Genomic DNA, 14,047 nt, shown 5'->3' with positions numbered 1-14,047 from the left:
TGAATAGACAACACAGCTAGACATGGCTCCCAGGCCAAAATAATTATCATCTTTATTCATCATCATCATCATCCTCATCATCACCAATGTTCACAAAGACATATTCACATAGTAAAAATATGTGAAAATTTCTGAAGATGTGTAAATATCTACCAAATAATTGTCTGCCTAAGATGCTGTGATAATTGAGTAGATTTAATTTGCAGCCAGATAATTAATTCTACCAAACCATTTAAAACATGATATAAAGAAGTCTAATTATTTATTGCTGTGTAATATATAATAATATATTGATTAGGAGTGAAAACAAGCTATACAATTTGTCAACTCCCCCCATATTTGTGTGCAAGTATGTATGTGTGTATCTTTTGGATATGAGACTAGAAAAATTCATACTATTAGTACTAGTTATTCCTAGGTGGAGTGATTAAAATTGGTTTTGCTTTATTTCCTGCTTATCTTATTCATTGTGCTTTTTTATTATTATTTATTTATTTTGAGCTACACCTGATGACTCTTAAGGGTTACTCCTGGCTTCTAGCTTGGGAAATCGCTTCTGGCTTGGGGACCAGATGGAATGCTGGGGAATCATTCAAACAGCGGTCTGTGCTGGGTCAGCCATGTGCAAGGCAAATACCCTACCAATGTGCCATCTCTCTGGCCCCTCACTGTGTTCTTTTAATGTATTGACCATTTCATTTATTTTACTTTATTTTTGTTTTTGGGTCACACCAGGCGGTGCTCAGGGGTTACTCTTGGCTATGTGCTCAGAAATCGCTCCTGGCAGGCACAGGGGACCATATGTGATGCCGGGATTCAAACCACAGTCCATCCTGGATCTGCTGTGTGCAAGGCAAAGGCCCTACTGCTGTGCTATCTCTCTAGCCCCTGCTTGACTATTTTAAAGAAAATGTTATTTTCAATGAGCTTAGTGAATTTAGAAAAGGATAGAGTCAGATATTATAGAAAGACATATTTGTGCTAAATTGATCAGATAAGGGCAGATGAGTAATTCATAAAATGCCTTGCTTTTATTTAAGGCTAAGGTTTAGCAAAGGTGATCACAGATAACCCTGAGGACTGAGCATTTCTTACACACAAACACACACACACACAGCAGGGAACAAGATAACAAGGTCTTTTCTGTACTATTAACTAGGATTCAGCTTTGTATAGTCTGTAGTTTCAAAATTCTGAAAAATTGGTGCAGGATCCTATTTTCAAAGGGCTACAAAACATGTATTGTTGTCTAAGCAAGTCAATACTGAAAGATGACATTCTTGGAGTAAAAATTAAACACATTTTGTGGGGTGCAACCTTTATTATACTTGCACAGGTTTTGATGTTAAACAGTGGTAAACATTACCAGAAATGTTGTCACCTTTTCAAAGAACTTTTTTACAGATAAATTTCCTATTTCCTGTAAATCCAAGATAACATTTTAAACAATTTATTGGAGAGAAAAACATCTAACTGGAATATAAACTTTGTCAATCATGATCGTTTCCAGTGGATAGATTAAAGTAACCATGGATACATTTTTATAAGCAAGGATCATATCTAATTCATCTTTTTTCCAGTGTTTGGCTCAGTGCTGGTACATGAGAGACACTCACTACATATGTACATTTTGGGATATCTCCAGTGTGTGTGTGTGTGTGTGTGTGTTTGCTGCTGAATGGAATGGATGATGCAAATAATAAATGGAAAATGTCCAGTGAATGGGATTCTAATTCTGACTCTTCCATTCATTCAGTGCTTGATTTCTTGCATGACTTAATTTACCCATTGTTTTTTGAGGATTGGACTATATTGATTCCAAGGGGAGTTTCTTTCATATTCAAGTATTTCAGATTCAACAGTATTGTTCAAGATTACTGACCAGCTGCACACATTTCATTCTCTTCCTTCCTTCCTTCCTTCCTTCCTTCCTTCCTTCCTTCCTTCCTTCCTTCCTTCCTTCCTTCCTTCCTTCCTTCCTTCCTTCCTTCCTTCCTTCCTTCCTTCCTTCCTTCCTTCCTTCCTTCCTTCCTTCCTTCCTTCCTTCCTTCCTTCCTTCCTTCCTTCCTTCCTTCCTTCCTTTCTTTCTTTCTTTCTTTCTTTCTTTCTTTCTTTCTTCTTTCTTTTTTTCTCATATATATATATTATATATATATTAACATGTTCCTTACTGAATGTCTTCTTTGTTCAATTTTAAGATATAGACAATCCATTCTTGACCTTGGGGGGTCCCTTTCTCCAATGAGAGATTTCATGTCTTCTGCCTTGACTTTTTCTTTTTTAATAACACTATTTATCACTTAAAGTAAAATCATAGAGTAACGTGAACTTAATTTTATTGGGAATATTATCATCATATAGTACTTATGAATGAGATAAAAAAAATTAGAAAAATAAGGTCCATGGGGCCGGAGTGGTGGCGCAAGCGGTAAGGTGTCTGCCTTGCCTGCGCTAGCCTAGAACAGACCACAGTTTGATCCCCTGGAATCCCATATGGTCCCCCAAGTTAGGAGTAATTTCTGAGCTTATAGCCAGGAGTAACCCCTGAGCATCACTGGGTGTGGCCAACCCACCCCAAAAAAAGAAAAAAAAGAAAAAGAAAGTCCATAATTTATATTTACTTGTGAGTCATTGAAAGAACCAGGACAAAGACAAATGTGATGCTTTTAATTTTTTAATGACATAATGGATATTCTTTATAGTGTAATATAGATGTCTATTAAAATAAAACACATAAATTGTTGCATAAACTGTCAATTTTGTCGATGAAAATTACCCTTTGAAGGATATGGCAGTGATAGATGGAGCAGAATACGGTATCGTTGTATACCTATAACCCAATCTATTTTTCTCTTACTATTAAAATTTTGCTAAGACATCCTATACTTTCATTACATGCTAATAATTATTCTAAAATACTCATAACTATAATTTAGAAAAGCAAAGATCTTTTTATTACCTCGATGAGATAGAGCTTGAATTACAACATTTTGGATTTACTAAAGAAAAGTTCTCTTTTTTCAGGGTATATAAGTCAGGATAGGTTAGTTATGATGCTAAAACATATAATCCCCAATTCACAGAGGTGGACAGTACTACAGCTTTTCTATTTTGCTCACACTGCACATTGACCTCTGTGTGTATGAACTGGACTAATCATAATCCTTCTGAGACCTAGCCTGCCAAGAGCTCCATACCATACATTTTCAGATGGTATGCAGGACAGAGTTCTGGAGAGTCTCAACCTGGTGATGAATTGTTTGAATTTCATACAGTTAATAAACATTGGTCAAAATTATTCACATGCCTTTTATTCTTAAAAGGGGCCAGGAAGTGCTATCCAACCATCTGCCTAGAAGGAAGACAGCTGGGATACCTGATGAGTAACACTAATTACTACCATACATGACTTGAAAGGCTTGTTTTTAGGCATTAGTTCTCTTTAATTTGCAATGGAATCAATTAACTGTTAGTTATCCTAGTTACTTGTTTAGTTGAGAAAGAAATGTTCGGAAATATCAAAGAGCTGTCATTCTATAATACAGGGCAACATTTTATGAACACCTTTATGTTTTTGATTTATGACACCATGTTTAAATGTGCATATTTAAATATAAATATATTATATATAATGATATATAAAAATTCACCCTAGTTGTCAATCACTTTACTACTATGGTTCTCAAAGCATTCAAAAAGAAAGTAAGTTTAGGATAGGGTAAAGGCTTTATTTAGTTCTTCTTTTTTTCTGTCTTTGTTTCTCATTAGATCCTTTTAAAATTTGCTTTGAACTTCCATTTTTATATTATTCATTGACAGTACTCAGTGAATTCTTACTCATTCTTTATTCCTGTGGAATTTTGAACTAGAGCAGATAGGAATTTGTGAGCAAAACATTTTGGATTAACAAACACTTCGAATAATGAATCTTGAACCTTTATTTTATTATCTATTTTCTTAAGTAAAGTAATACATAATGCATGAATGCCTTTACTTTTTTGCATTATTTTATATACATAAAAACTTTGATCCGTGATTTTTGAATTTCTGATATTTGCTTTTTGATACTTTTTATTTTTGTTATTTAATTTCTCAGCTGGTTTTTTAATTTTTACTTGGTTTGGTTTGGTTTGGTTTTGGGGCCATACACAGGTATTATCTGGCCCTTTGCTAAGGAATACCTCCTAGTAGAACTTGAGGGGGAATAGAAGATCCTGAGGAACAAAGTTGGATTAGTCATGTACAAGACCTAACTGTTGTACTATTTTTCAGCCTTCTTTTATGGAAAAATTGGTTGTACTCTTCCTACTGTAATAAGCACTCAAACTGACTTAATCATAGAGAAGGGTAAATCTGATGAGAAATGTCAGATGGTTTTTTTATTAGTTGAAACTTTAAACACTGTGATTTATAAAGTTGTTCATAATCCAAGTTGTTTCTGGTATTCAGTGTTCCAACACCAATTCTACCACTAGTGTGAACTTCCCTCTACCAATGTCTTCAGTTTCCCACCCACCCTCAAATCCTGCCCCTTCAGCAGGGACAAAATAATTTATATTGTTTGTTACAATTTATATCTCAGAATGGTGTTACTAAAATTATTGTCAGAGTATGTAAGGAGCTGCTAAGGGACTAGCTAGGCCTTCTGCATTATTGTTTTTACCCATTGAGCTCAGAGGGCTTCTATGCAATTTTTCTATCTTATTTGTTGTGTACCTACTGGGCCTGTTAGTACTGTGAAGTTTAGAGATGTAGCATGGTTGTATATGAGGCCAGGTACTCCAGGAGCTGTGGAAATGAGAGGATTCAGCAGTTTGGAATCCTTGGAATCTCATTAAGATTAGTCATCTAACTGTGAAGTTTGGCCTTTTTAAATTTCAGAGCAAATTAGATATAGGTGGAGCGCTGGTGCCTCTGATAAGGCAGAAATTCTGCCTGCTTCAGTCCTGAAAAAATTCTAGAGATCATAGCCAGGGGGTCCAATAGCTTTCCTCCATGTTTAATTGAGGAGCTGAGTCATTTATATGCTAGAGGATTATTTGTTTTTGGGCCATACCCAGCAATGCTCAGGGTTACTTCTGCCTCTGCACTCATGAATTACTCCTAGCTATACTAGGGGGCATTGTATGGGATGCCAGGTCAACTTTATATAAGGCAGGTAGGTGCCCTACCTACTCTTTTATTTTTCCAGGTCTGCCAGAGGAAGTTTGTTGACTTTTATGTAAGTGAATTATGAGCTCTGATCTGATATAAAGTTTATGATATAAAACTAACAATGGAATATATGCTTTTAAATGCATGTCTAGGAGCAGGGTCTGGATGACACCATTTTCTGTGAATCCTAGGAAAAGTGAAAAATGCATTTGGATGGTTATTGACTGTAGTATAGTAAGATCATTAGGACACACATCAAGATTATTTTGTCATGGAGTTCACCATAACTGAAAAGCATAGATGTGTATTGACAAGTTACAAGTCTATAAAATAATGTTTTGTGCACATGAAGGTATTACTGAGTAAGATGGAAATACCAGGAGGCTGTGGAAAATCAACATGGAAATGTCAGTGAGCTCTTTCAATAGATCTTCCAAGTGAGATTACCAAGAGGCATTTACTAGAGGGAGTCTCAAATTGGGATTCTAAGAAAAAGCCCTAGCTTCCATGCATAAAAGTGTGAAAACAGGAAGCTTGAGGGCTTTGCCTATCGGTGTAGAGTGTGCCTGGCATGGTAGGAATCACAGGAGTTAAGGTGGAAGGATAGCTCTGGGCAGGACTCAATAGGATGTAAGTCCAGATTTGCTTTTAAAGATATTGTTTCGGTCTGAAGAGGAAGTACAGAGGAGAAGGCATTGCCTTAAATATGTTCAAACTGATTTCCATTTGGAGAGATAGTACAATGGGATAGGCATTTACCTGTATGTGGCTAACACAGGCTCTATCTCCAGCACCCTAAATAGTTCCCCACATTCCACCATGAATAATTCCTGAGTACAACTGGAGATGACACCAAAACAATCAGCAAACAAAAAATTTTAGGATTAGAAGGTAGAAGTAAATGAACTTTATAATTGTAATGCATTTCATAAGCAGAAAAAAGGAAATGAGAGTAACAATTTCTACAGTTACGGAATTTATTGTGTATGTACCAGGAATTGGTGACATTTACAAATACATAAATATTATTTATGATCAGGAAGGTGAGCAGTTGACCACATTAGGGTGAAAAGGGAGAAATTCAAATAACGAATTCTGGAGGCACAGTCCTTAAATCTTGTCTTTATCAGCTTAATTTACCAGTCACCGGATTCTAGGCAATTGAAGAAAAGTGACTAATTCTTGCACTTTAATTTATAATATTATGACTGCGTGCTTAGAAAATGGCAGCTGGTCCTTTAATAACTTGATTGCTTTTTTTCTACATAAAACATATCCATTAAACTTTCTTTCAATACCAGTGCACTTGTTAGAAAGCAGCAGACATTCTAATAGCAGACACTGTTCTCCTCAGCTGTGAATGTCTATGTGGTATTAGTTACTTGGTTGGGCATTTCTGTGAGTAGTTTCTAGAAGGTTCACTGGGGTTATTTCTAAGTGAATCATTTTATGAAAAGTTTAAGCGACTTAAATCAAGAACCCAGCAGTGAACAGACATGTCATGTATATAACCAACAGCAGACTCTAAGAATGATGCATCGTTGGGTGAAATTGAAAAAGCTGAGGATGGTATTTATTCCATCTATTTCAAATGTAGATCATTATTCCTAACAATTCCCAGAAAAGGTACTGAGAACAGAACTATGAGCTACTTCTGAAAAATAAAAAAAATAAAAGGTAAGGAGAATAATTACTTCTAAAATTGAATAAACAACCATCACTAGAATGCCTAAAACAAGTGTTTTGTTATATTTCTTTAGCTATTACAATATATCATTTGAGAGAATTTTGCAAAGTGTCATTATTATAATTGCTGGTCATAATGTCTTCTTACTTTGGACTTTTAAATGCATGCCTTATATTTTAGGAGTGTTAAAACTGTTATCTGTGCTACAGAGCTAGCTACCATTTTTCTTCTCTCTGTGTGGAAATCATTCTCTTCTTTCGTGTTAGGCTGAGTGAAGAGCCTGGTATAAGAAAGCTTGTGAAACTGTATTCACTGGGCCTTCTTTTTATTTTTTTGCTTCATTGATATATTTTATATTTGATTTTGAAAACATTTAGTTCTCTTGTACTTAGTGTATGTATATAAATATATCTTGATACACAGATTTATATTTTAGTTAGATTTTCAGTGGTTTACATACCTGTTTGTTGAAAATGAAGTAAATATTTTTTAAACATTTCTCTTTGTTTTTTGCCATGACTGGTGTCACACACAGTTTAGATGCTGGCTGAGGTTGCACCCCCCAATTATGATGCTCACACACTTGGCTGAGGCACTTTGCATACCTAGTTGTAGTGCTTGCTGGTTTTTTTTTTTTTTCACACTTGGTTGTGGTAGTAGCCTAGGTTACATGCTTTCAGTATTTCAGTGCTCAGACATATTTACAGATGCTGGGCTTTGGAGACTGTCTGTGGTGCTGGAATGACAAATGGTAGTGCTTTCAGGGTCACACAAGTCAAACTCACAGCTACATGCCTGCAACGAAGTCGCTCTACTATTGAACTATCTCTGGACCCCCTTGGGTTGCTCGTTAGATTGTCAGTTTTGCAAAAGGCCAGAGCACATCCCTTCAAATGTCCTGCCGAGTGTGTTTACACAGTTCTGTATAATACTGCATCTTGCTGTATTGCACAGAGGATTTTTCTATCAATTTGTTTATTCACTTTTAGAGACCTTGAGGTCTTGGGAAATCTTTATATGTAGTAGTATGTAGATACATTTTTTGAGTTTGATCACTGCTTTTTTAGTCTACAGTGTTTTGTTTTGTAGGTTTAAATTTGAGAGGAGTGGCAACGCTGAAAATTAGAACCTACCTGGGGGCCACAGGAGGCAAAGTCGGGGTATCCTTGAGTGCAAAGTCAGTAGTAAGCCTTAAACATTGGGGATGTGACCCAAAGAAACTAAAACAAAACAAAACAAAAAAAGATTCCTCTAGGGCAGGGCCACAAAATGTTTTACCGAGGGCCGCAAACGGCCCGAGGGCCGAGAGTTTGAGACCCCTGTTCTAGAGCATTCTTTCAGAGAGTGCAGATTACTTTTGGTCACTAAATGGCTATATTCCCCAAATGGTGCATATAGAATTGGTTGGAAAAAGCAACAGGAATGTCTGTTCTATTTACCAAAATGTAGTGGAAGGGAAGAACAAAGTAGTGGGAATTACATTCAATCTAATAAAATATAACTACCATTCCTGAATGTTACTGTTCATTGACCTCCTTCTTTGTATGCATCTGTACTATAATTAGTCTTACATTTGCAGTAAAAAAGAGGAAAATTATGAAAATACCACATAAGTTTATGCTGAAAGTCTCTAGGAGTAAAAGAGATATCTACTTGCATCTTAGAGTTGAATGTGACATATTATTCATATTGTTGACTTTAAGAAATTCTAGCCTGATGAATATTTTGTGTGTTCTTTTGATTGTATTGAGGTAAAGTTTTAAGAGCAAAGTGTTCCTTTGGCTGAAAATCTAGCCCTTCTGTTTTGATCAGAAAAACCAAGGGCTAGCCAACTTTGAGCATTAGCTCATTGGATCTGCTGGGGAAAAAAAACATTAGCTCCAGAATCAACCTTCCTTATTAGTTGGAAAACCAAAATGATTATTCCTTAATATAGTCCCATGTTTACCAAAAGAGCTGAAGATAAATATGTAATGGATAAATGTCAATTCATGGATAATTATGAAAAATATATTAATTAGAGTAGGTACTCAAGTTTGCTGATGATAATTTTTATATCTACATATCAAACAACATAAGGACAAAATATATTCTCTATAGAGTAATATAGGATGGTATTTTAGAAAAGACTTCCTAGTTTATTGGAGATAACTTGGGAGTTAGATAGACATGAGTTTTAATAAAGCCTTTAAGAAGGAATGTTTTTCAGTTTTGTATCTGACCTCTTCGAACATGAGTTTCTTTATGTGTGTCTACAAAGGAAGACAAAACACATTGTGCAAAGTTATTATCTTGAGAGTTATTATATTATCTGCAAAGCTACAAGAACATGGTAGGCACACAGAAATTGGTAGCTATTTTATTTTTGTTAACTTTATTTTAATGAATATTGAAGTGCTATTATGAGCAAATGATTGCAGGAAGATATTGTGGGAGGAACACAAAGAGAAACAAAATAAAATTTGTCTTTGAAGAAGCTTGATGGGGAGATAGACACATTCACACATCAAACAGATCGAAATCTATCTTAATATAAAACTGACAAAACAATACAAAAACTTTATAGGCCAGAAATGTAGTACAGGGCCATTTTTAAGTTATAAAAATGGAAATTCTAGATTATCCTGGTCCTCCCTGTTAATTGCTATGTAACAATATTCTCCCTAGATGTGGTTGTAATAGAATCCATTTGTTAAAAGACATTTTGGGGCTAGTTTTAATTTTCCAATAAAATGAAGAGGGAACTACACAGTTTTTCCTTGTACCACAGCTCTCACACACACTTAGTCCATCAACATTAATTTCCAGGATAGCACTTTTTTTAAGCAAAAAATGAACAAACAATGACATATTGCAACTGCACCCTGACCCTGCTAAATAGTAATGGGGCATTTGTTTATCTTAGTGTTTGGCTTACTAGTTTACTTTAGAGTTTAATCCTGACATTGTAGATTTCATGGGTCTAAACAAATATCTGATGAAATACACTCATCATTTTCACATCTCATGGACTATCTTCATATCCCTATATATAGACACTCTATCTTTTATTTGCTCTCTGCCCTTTCTTGCTTTTTTCCCACCCCACTGACTCCTCTGCCAGCCAGTGATAGTTGTATCATCTTTATTGTTTTGCCTTTCCCAGAATGCTCCATAATTGAGAACAAAAGAGTAGGTAGTATATTTAGACTGACTTTTATAAGTTAGCAGATGTTAGCCTGATTCCAAGGGGTCAGTTTACCACTGGTTTTCAACCACCCAGTCTGTGGACTGGTGTTGGTTTGCCAATGTGAAGTCGAAAGCCACTGCTCCAGGCAGCTTGAATGCTTGTTTTTTTTTTTTTTTTTTTTTTTTTTTTTGCCCGACCCGTGGCAGACATCACTAGTCAATGAGGGAATTTTCCACACCCTGAATACATTCTCACAAACCTTATCTCAGTGTTTTAGGCAGTCATAACTCATTTATCTGACTTGTCACTGAATGTGCTGCTGACCTAAACATTTCTGAGTCTGAGAATGTCCATGATCAATGTCTGGAGAGAGAGATTCCTCTCTTGATGGGGGTAAATCGATGATAGGAAGCTTTACCTGTTAACTACATAATTCTTCAAGTTTTCCCCTTGGGTGCCACGCTATAAAGCTAGAATGACAGGAGTTCAAGTCTGAAAACATGAAAGTGCAGGTTTCACTGGAGAGTTGTCAAGACTTTTTGCTTGGCTTGCTTTTGGGTTCTCCCATCAGAGTCCTCGATTCAGGGGAAGGCAGTGTTCAAAAAGAGAGCTAGAATATCCCCTAGAAAACAGAACTCAAGTGATGCTCCTGACGATGGTTAGTGGTGGTAAAATGGAAAGAACACAGAATTTCAGGTCTCAGAGGAATGACTTAGCACTTTGATTGGGAAAAAGTTTCTCAAATGACTTGTACCTCAATGTTTTCTTTACACATTTTTCTCGATACTGAAATCTAGAATCATGAGATTTATTTTAGTTTTTATATGAAGTTATATTTCAACATTGACTAAAAGCAATTCCTCAACAATATTTACTCCTTTCTGTACCTTTGCACCATGATCATTGAAAAAATCTGTTAGAATTGGGTTGGAGAGGGCCGGAGAGATAGCATGGAGGTAGGGCATTTGCCTTGCATGCAGAAGGATGGTGGTTCCAATCTTGACATCCCATATGGTCTCCCAAGCCTGCTAGGAGCAATTTCTGAATGTAGAGCCAGGAATAAACCCTGAGAGATGCCGGGTGTGTGACTCAAAAACCAAAAAAAAAAAAAAAAAAAAAAAAATTGGATGGAGAGATAGTACAGTGGGTGAGATGCTTGCTTTACATATGGGGAACCCAAGTTCAATCTTCAGCATCATACATAGCCCTCCCAATCCCACCAGGAGTGACCTCTGAGTGCAGAGTGGGGTGAAAGCCCTGAACACTGCTGGGTGGGGTCTAAAAAAAAAACCAAAACAAAACAAAAGAATCTACTTTCTATCATTTGGAAACTGGACACAGTGACATATGGATCCTGCTCCTTCCTTCAAGTAAACCTACAGATTTTCATCTAACTTTGCTTTGGGAGAGAGACTTACTCTTTGCTTCGCAAGCCTGGTGAAGCCTTGAGAAGTGAGGCTTACATTATTTACATCAGGAAAAGTGAGGTACATGGTAACCTGACAGTGAACTGTGCAGAAAAGCTGAAAGCTACAGTGAGGCTGGGATTTCCCTTTTCAGAGGGAATCTGAAATATGATTGTCACTGGGTCTATCACACCTTTAAGGTTCTACAAAGTACTAGTTGACCCAAATATCACTGCCAGATTGCGTTGCAAGTTCAATGCCACTGAAATTTTGAATTGTAATTTGTTCATTTACATGCATTACCCTACAAAATACTTGGTATGAGCATTTACATCTTCCAGGCAGAAGGGGAACTGAGAAACAGAAAACTGGTAGGAATGTGGTGATGATGTAGACACTGGCATATGTTAGATCTCAAAGCCCAGATTTCTGATAAATAATTCATGTACTTAGACCATTCTTGCACTCGATTGCTCTTTAGTTTACCAGGGGTTTAATTTGTTTTCACCTAAGTATGCTCATATTCTTCCCCCCCCCCCTTATTTTTTCAACAGCTTTCAGGGTCTTTGTGACTAGTAATCTTTAATAAAGGCATCAAGAGTGCTTTTTAGGAAATAAAATGTTATCTATGGCAAAATAATTCTTAATTATACTGCAGTGTATCTGGACAGCCTAAATGATAGCTTCAAATTGAAAGGAGAATGATGCTGTTTCCCATACATCTCCTTGACAACAACTCGATGTTTGGAATACAGAATGATTTCGAATTTTTCATGCAGTTTTAAGGGTCTCTCACTTTGACATCTTGTTCCTTGAGATAGAGGTTGCTTCTTCTCTCTTCTTAGGCATGGTCCTTTGAACAAATAAGTACCTTTGGCCCCTGAAATCAGCACTCTCTGCACATTTCCTTAATTATCATTATCATCACTTGTTACTAATATTTCTTGAACTGGGAAAAAGACTGAAAAATCAAGTTAAAAGTCCCTCAAATTAGTTGACTGCAATGAAACTCTATCTTACAACCACACTCCAGAACAAAAGAAGTGATTCTCAGGTCCTGGGTCTTCCTCCAAAGGGAAGGTGTTTATCTGTTGATGCTCGGTTTCCCATCCCTCCCGCACCCCAACAGCTTTTTTCTCCTTTGGAAATGAAAAGAAGGCCTTCTCAGCATATAGTATTCTGTACAGATTGCCTTCCTGTCTTTGGCGGAGCTCCTGATTCTCCTGTGAATCATGCCTTCGTACACAGTGTTACCATTGTACTCGTTGAAAGAGCTAGCCCTGCCTGGTGCTGGTGTCTCCGCTCATGGGGAAGGTCACAAGTTCACATCAGCTTTGCCTTCTCTTCTCTTGCAAGCAAGAAGCATTCCTGCCAGCCATTAGATCCTGGCCCTGTTGCTTGGAGTCTGAAAGGTCAGATTCGCAATGCATCACAGCCAGTGTGTCTCGAAGACCATTGGGTATGGGGAATTCAAGCTTAGTTTTTGGTTCCCTGATCTGACCAGAAATTTGCTTCAGGACCTGGTTTGAGGTGACAGAGAAGACAGAAATAGGCCAGGGATAAAGTTCCTGTGATCTTTCTTTCTTTATTTCTTTAAAAAAAAGAAATTAAAAAATAAATTTGAGATACTGTGGTTTACAATGCTTTAATAACGATTTTTCGGGTGATTCTAACCCCCTACCCATCACCAGTGTATTCCTTCCTTCTCCCAAGGACCCTCAACCCCAACCCTCTGGCACACCCCCTGCTCCTCAGTTGTGTGGCCAGTTCACCTGTCATCTTTCTTGACTATTGCACCTGTCCATCTTTTTGACTATGTAGGCATTAGGTTAGGTGCTGGATTCTGGGAACTATATGCAAGTAGAGGTCTTTGTCTTCTGGGGACCATTAAGCTAGTGAGGGTGACCATGGGTAACCATTCCAGATAATTGGGTCTGTGTGCAGAGAAAGGCTGAGCCCGAAAAGAGGGAAGTTGGGATGTGTCCTGTGGAGGGTATTTAGGCAGAACCTCTCAGAGAAAAGATTGTCGAAAGATAATCTGGAGGGAACAAGGAGGAAGACCGGAACACACCCAGGGGGAAGAGCCTCCTCCAGGCTGAGGTAAAGTGAGGTATCTCCTCAGCATGTTTTTGTTCAAGATGACTTTTTTTCCCACCTCCTGGAAAATGCATTTGAAAATACAAGCTGAAGTGAGAGAGCTATTAATCTATAAAATGACATTTTCTGTCGTAAATCTTTTTCCCAGTAGAGCCATTGGAGGGTTAAAACAATACACTTCAGACATTATGTACACTAACTGCTTTTTTAACAACTGAAAATGTACAGAAAAACACTGTTTTGACTGTCTATCTTTAGACTTCGGCTGTTGTTGTCACGATTCAGAAATTTGGATCTCTGCCTTCAGAGGCACATTTCTTATCTGTAAAAAAACAATCTGATGGCATGTACAGCTGTAATCATAGGCTGTGAATTAAGAATAGAAATCACCTGCTATGAAGGGGCAAGGGCGTTCCTTTTCTTTCTATTGGATTCACATATTTTTTGTTCTCAACATGCTCTATTTTGAATTTGTTTATATTTTCAAAATGAAAAAAAATGTTGGCTCCTGTGTATGGCAAGTGGTAACTACAA

General features: G+C 37.0%; 1 protein-coding gene across 1 annotated transcript in view; it reads left to right on the top strand.

Moving 5' to 3' along the window:
- The window catches only part of PDE4B (phosphodiesterase 4B), a 508,742-nt gene that overhangs the window by 55,372 nt on the left and 439,323 nt on the right, over window positions 1-14,047 (top strand).

Source organism: Suncus etruscus, chromosome 6 (genome assembly GCF_024139225.1).
Source record: "Suncus etruscus isolate mSunEtr1 chromosome 6, mSunEtr1.pri.cur, whole genome shotgun sequence".
NCBI lineage: Eukaryota > Metazoa > Chordata > Mammalia > Eulipotyphla > Soricidae > Suncus > Suncus etruscus.
This window is presented reverse-complemented; position numbering and strand designations above follow the sequence as displayed.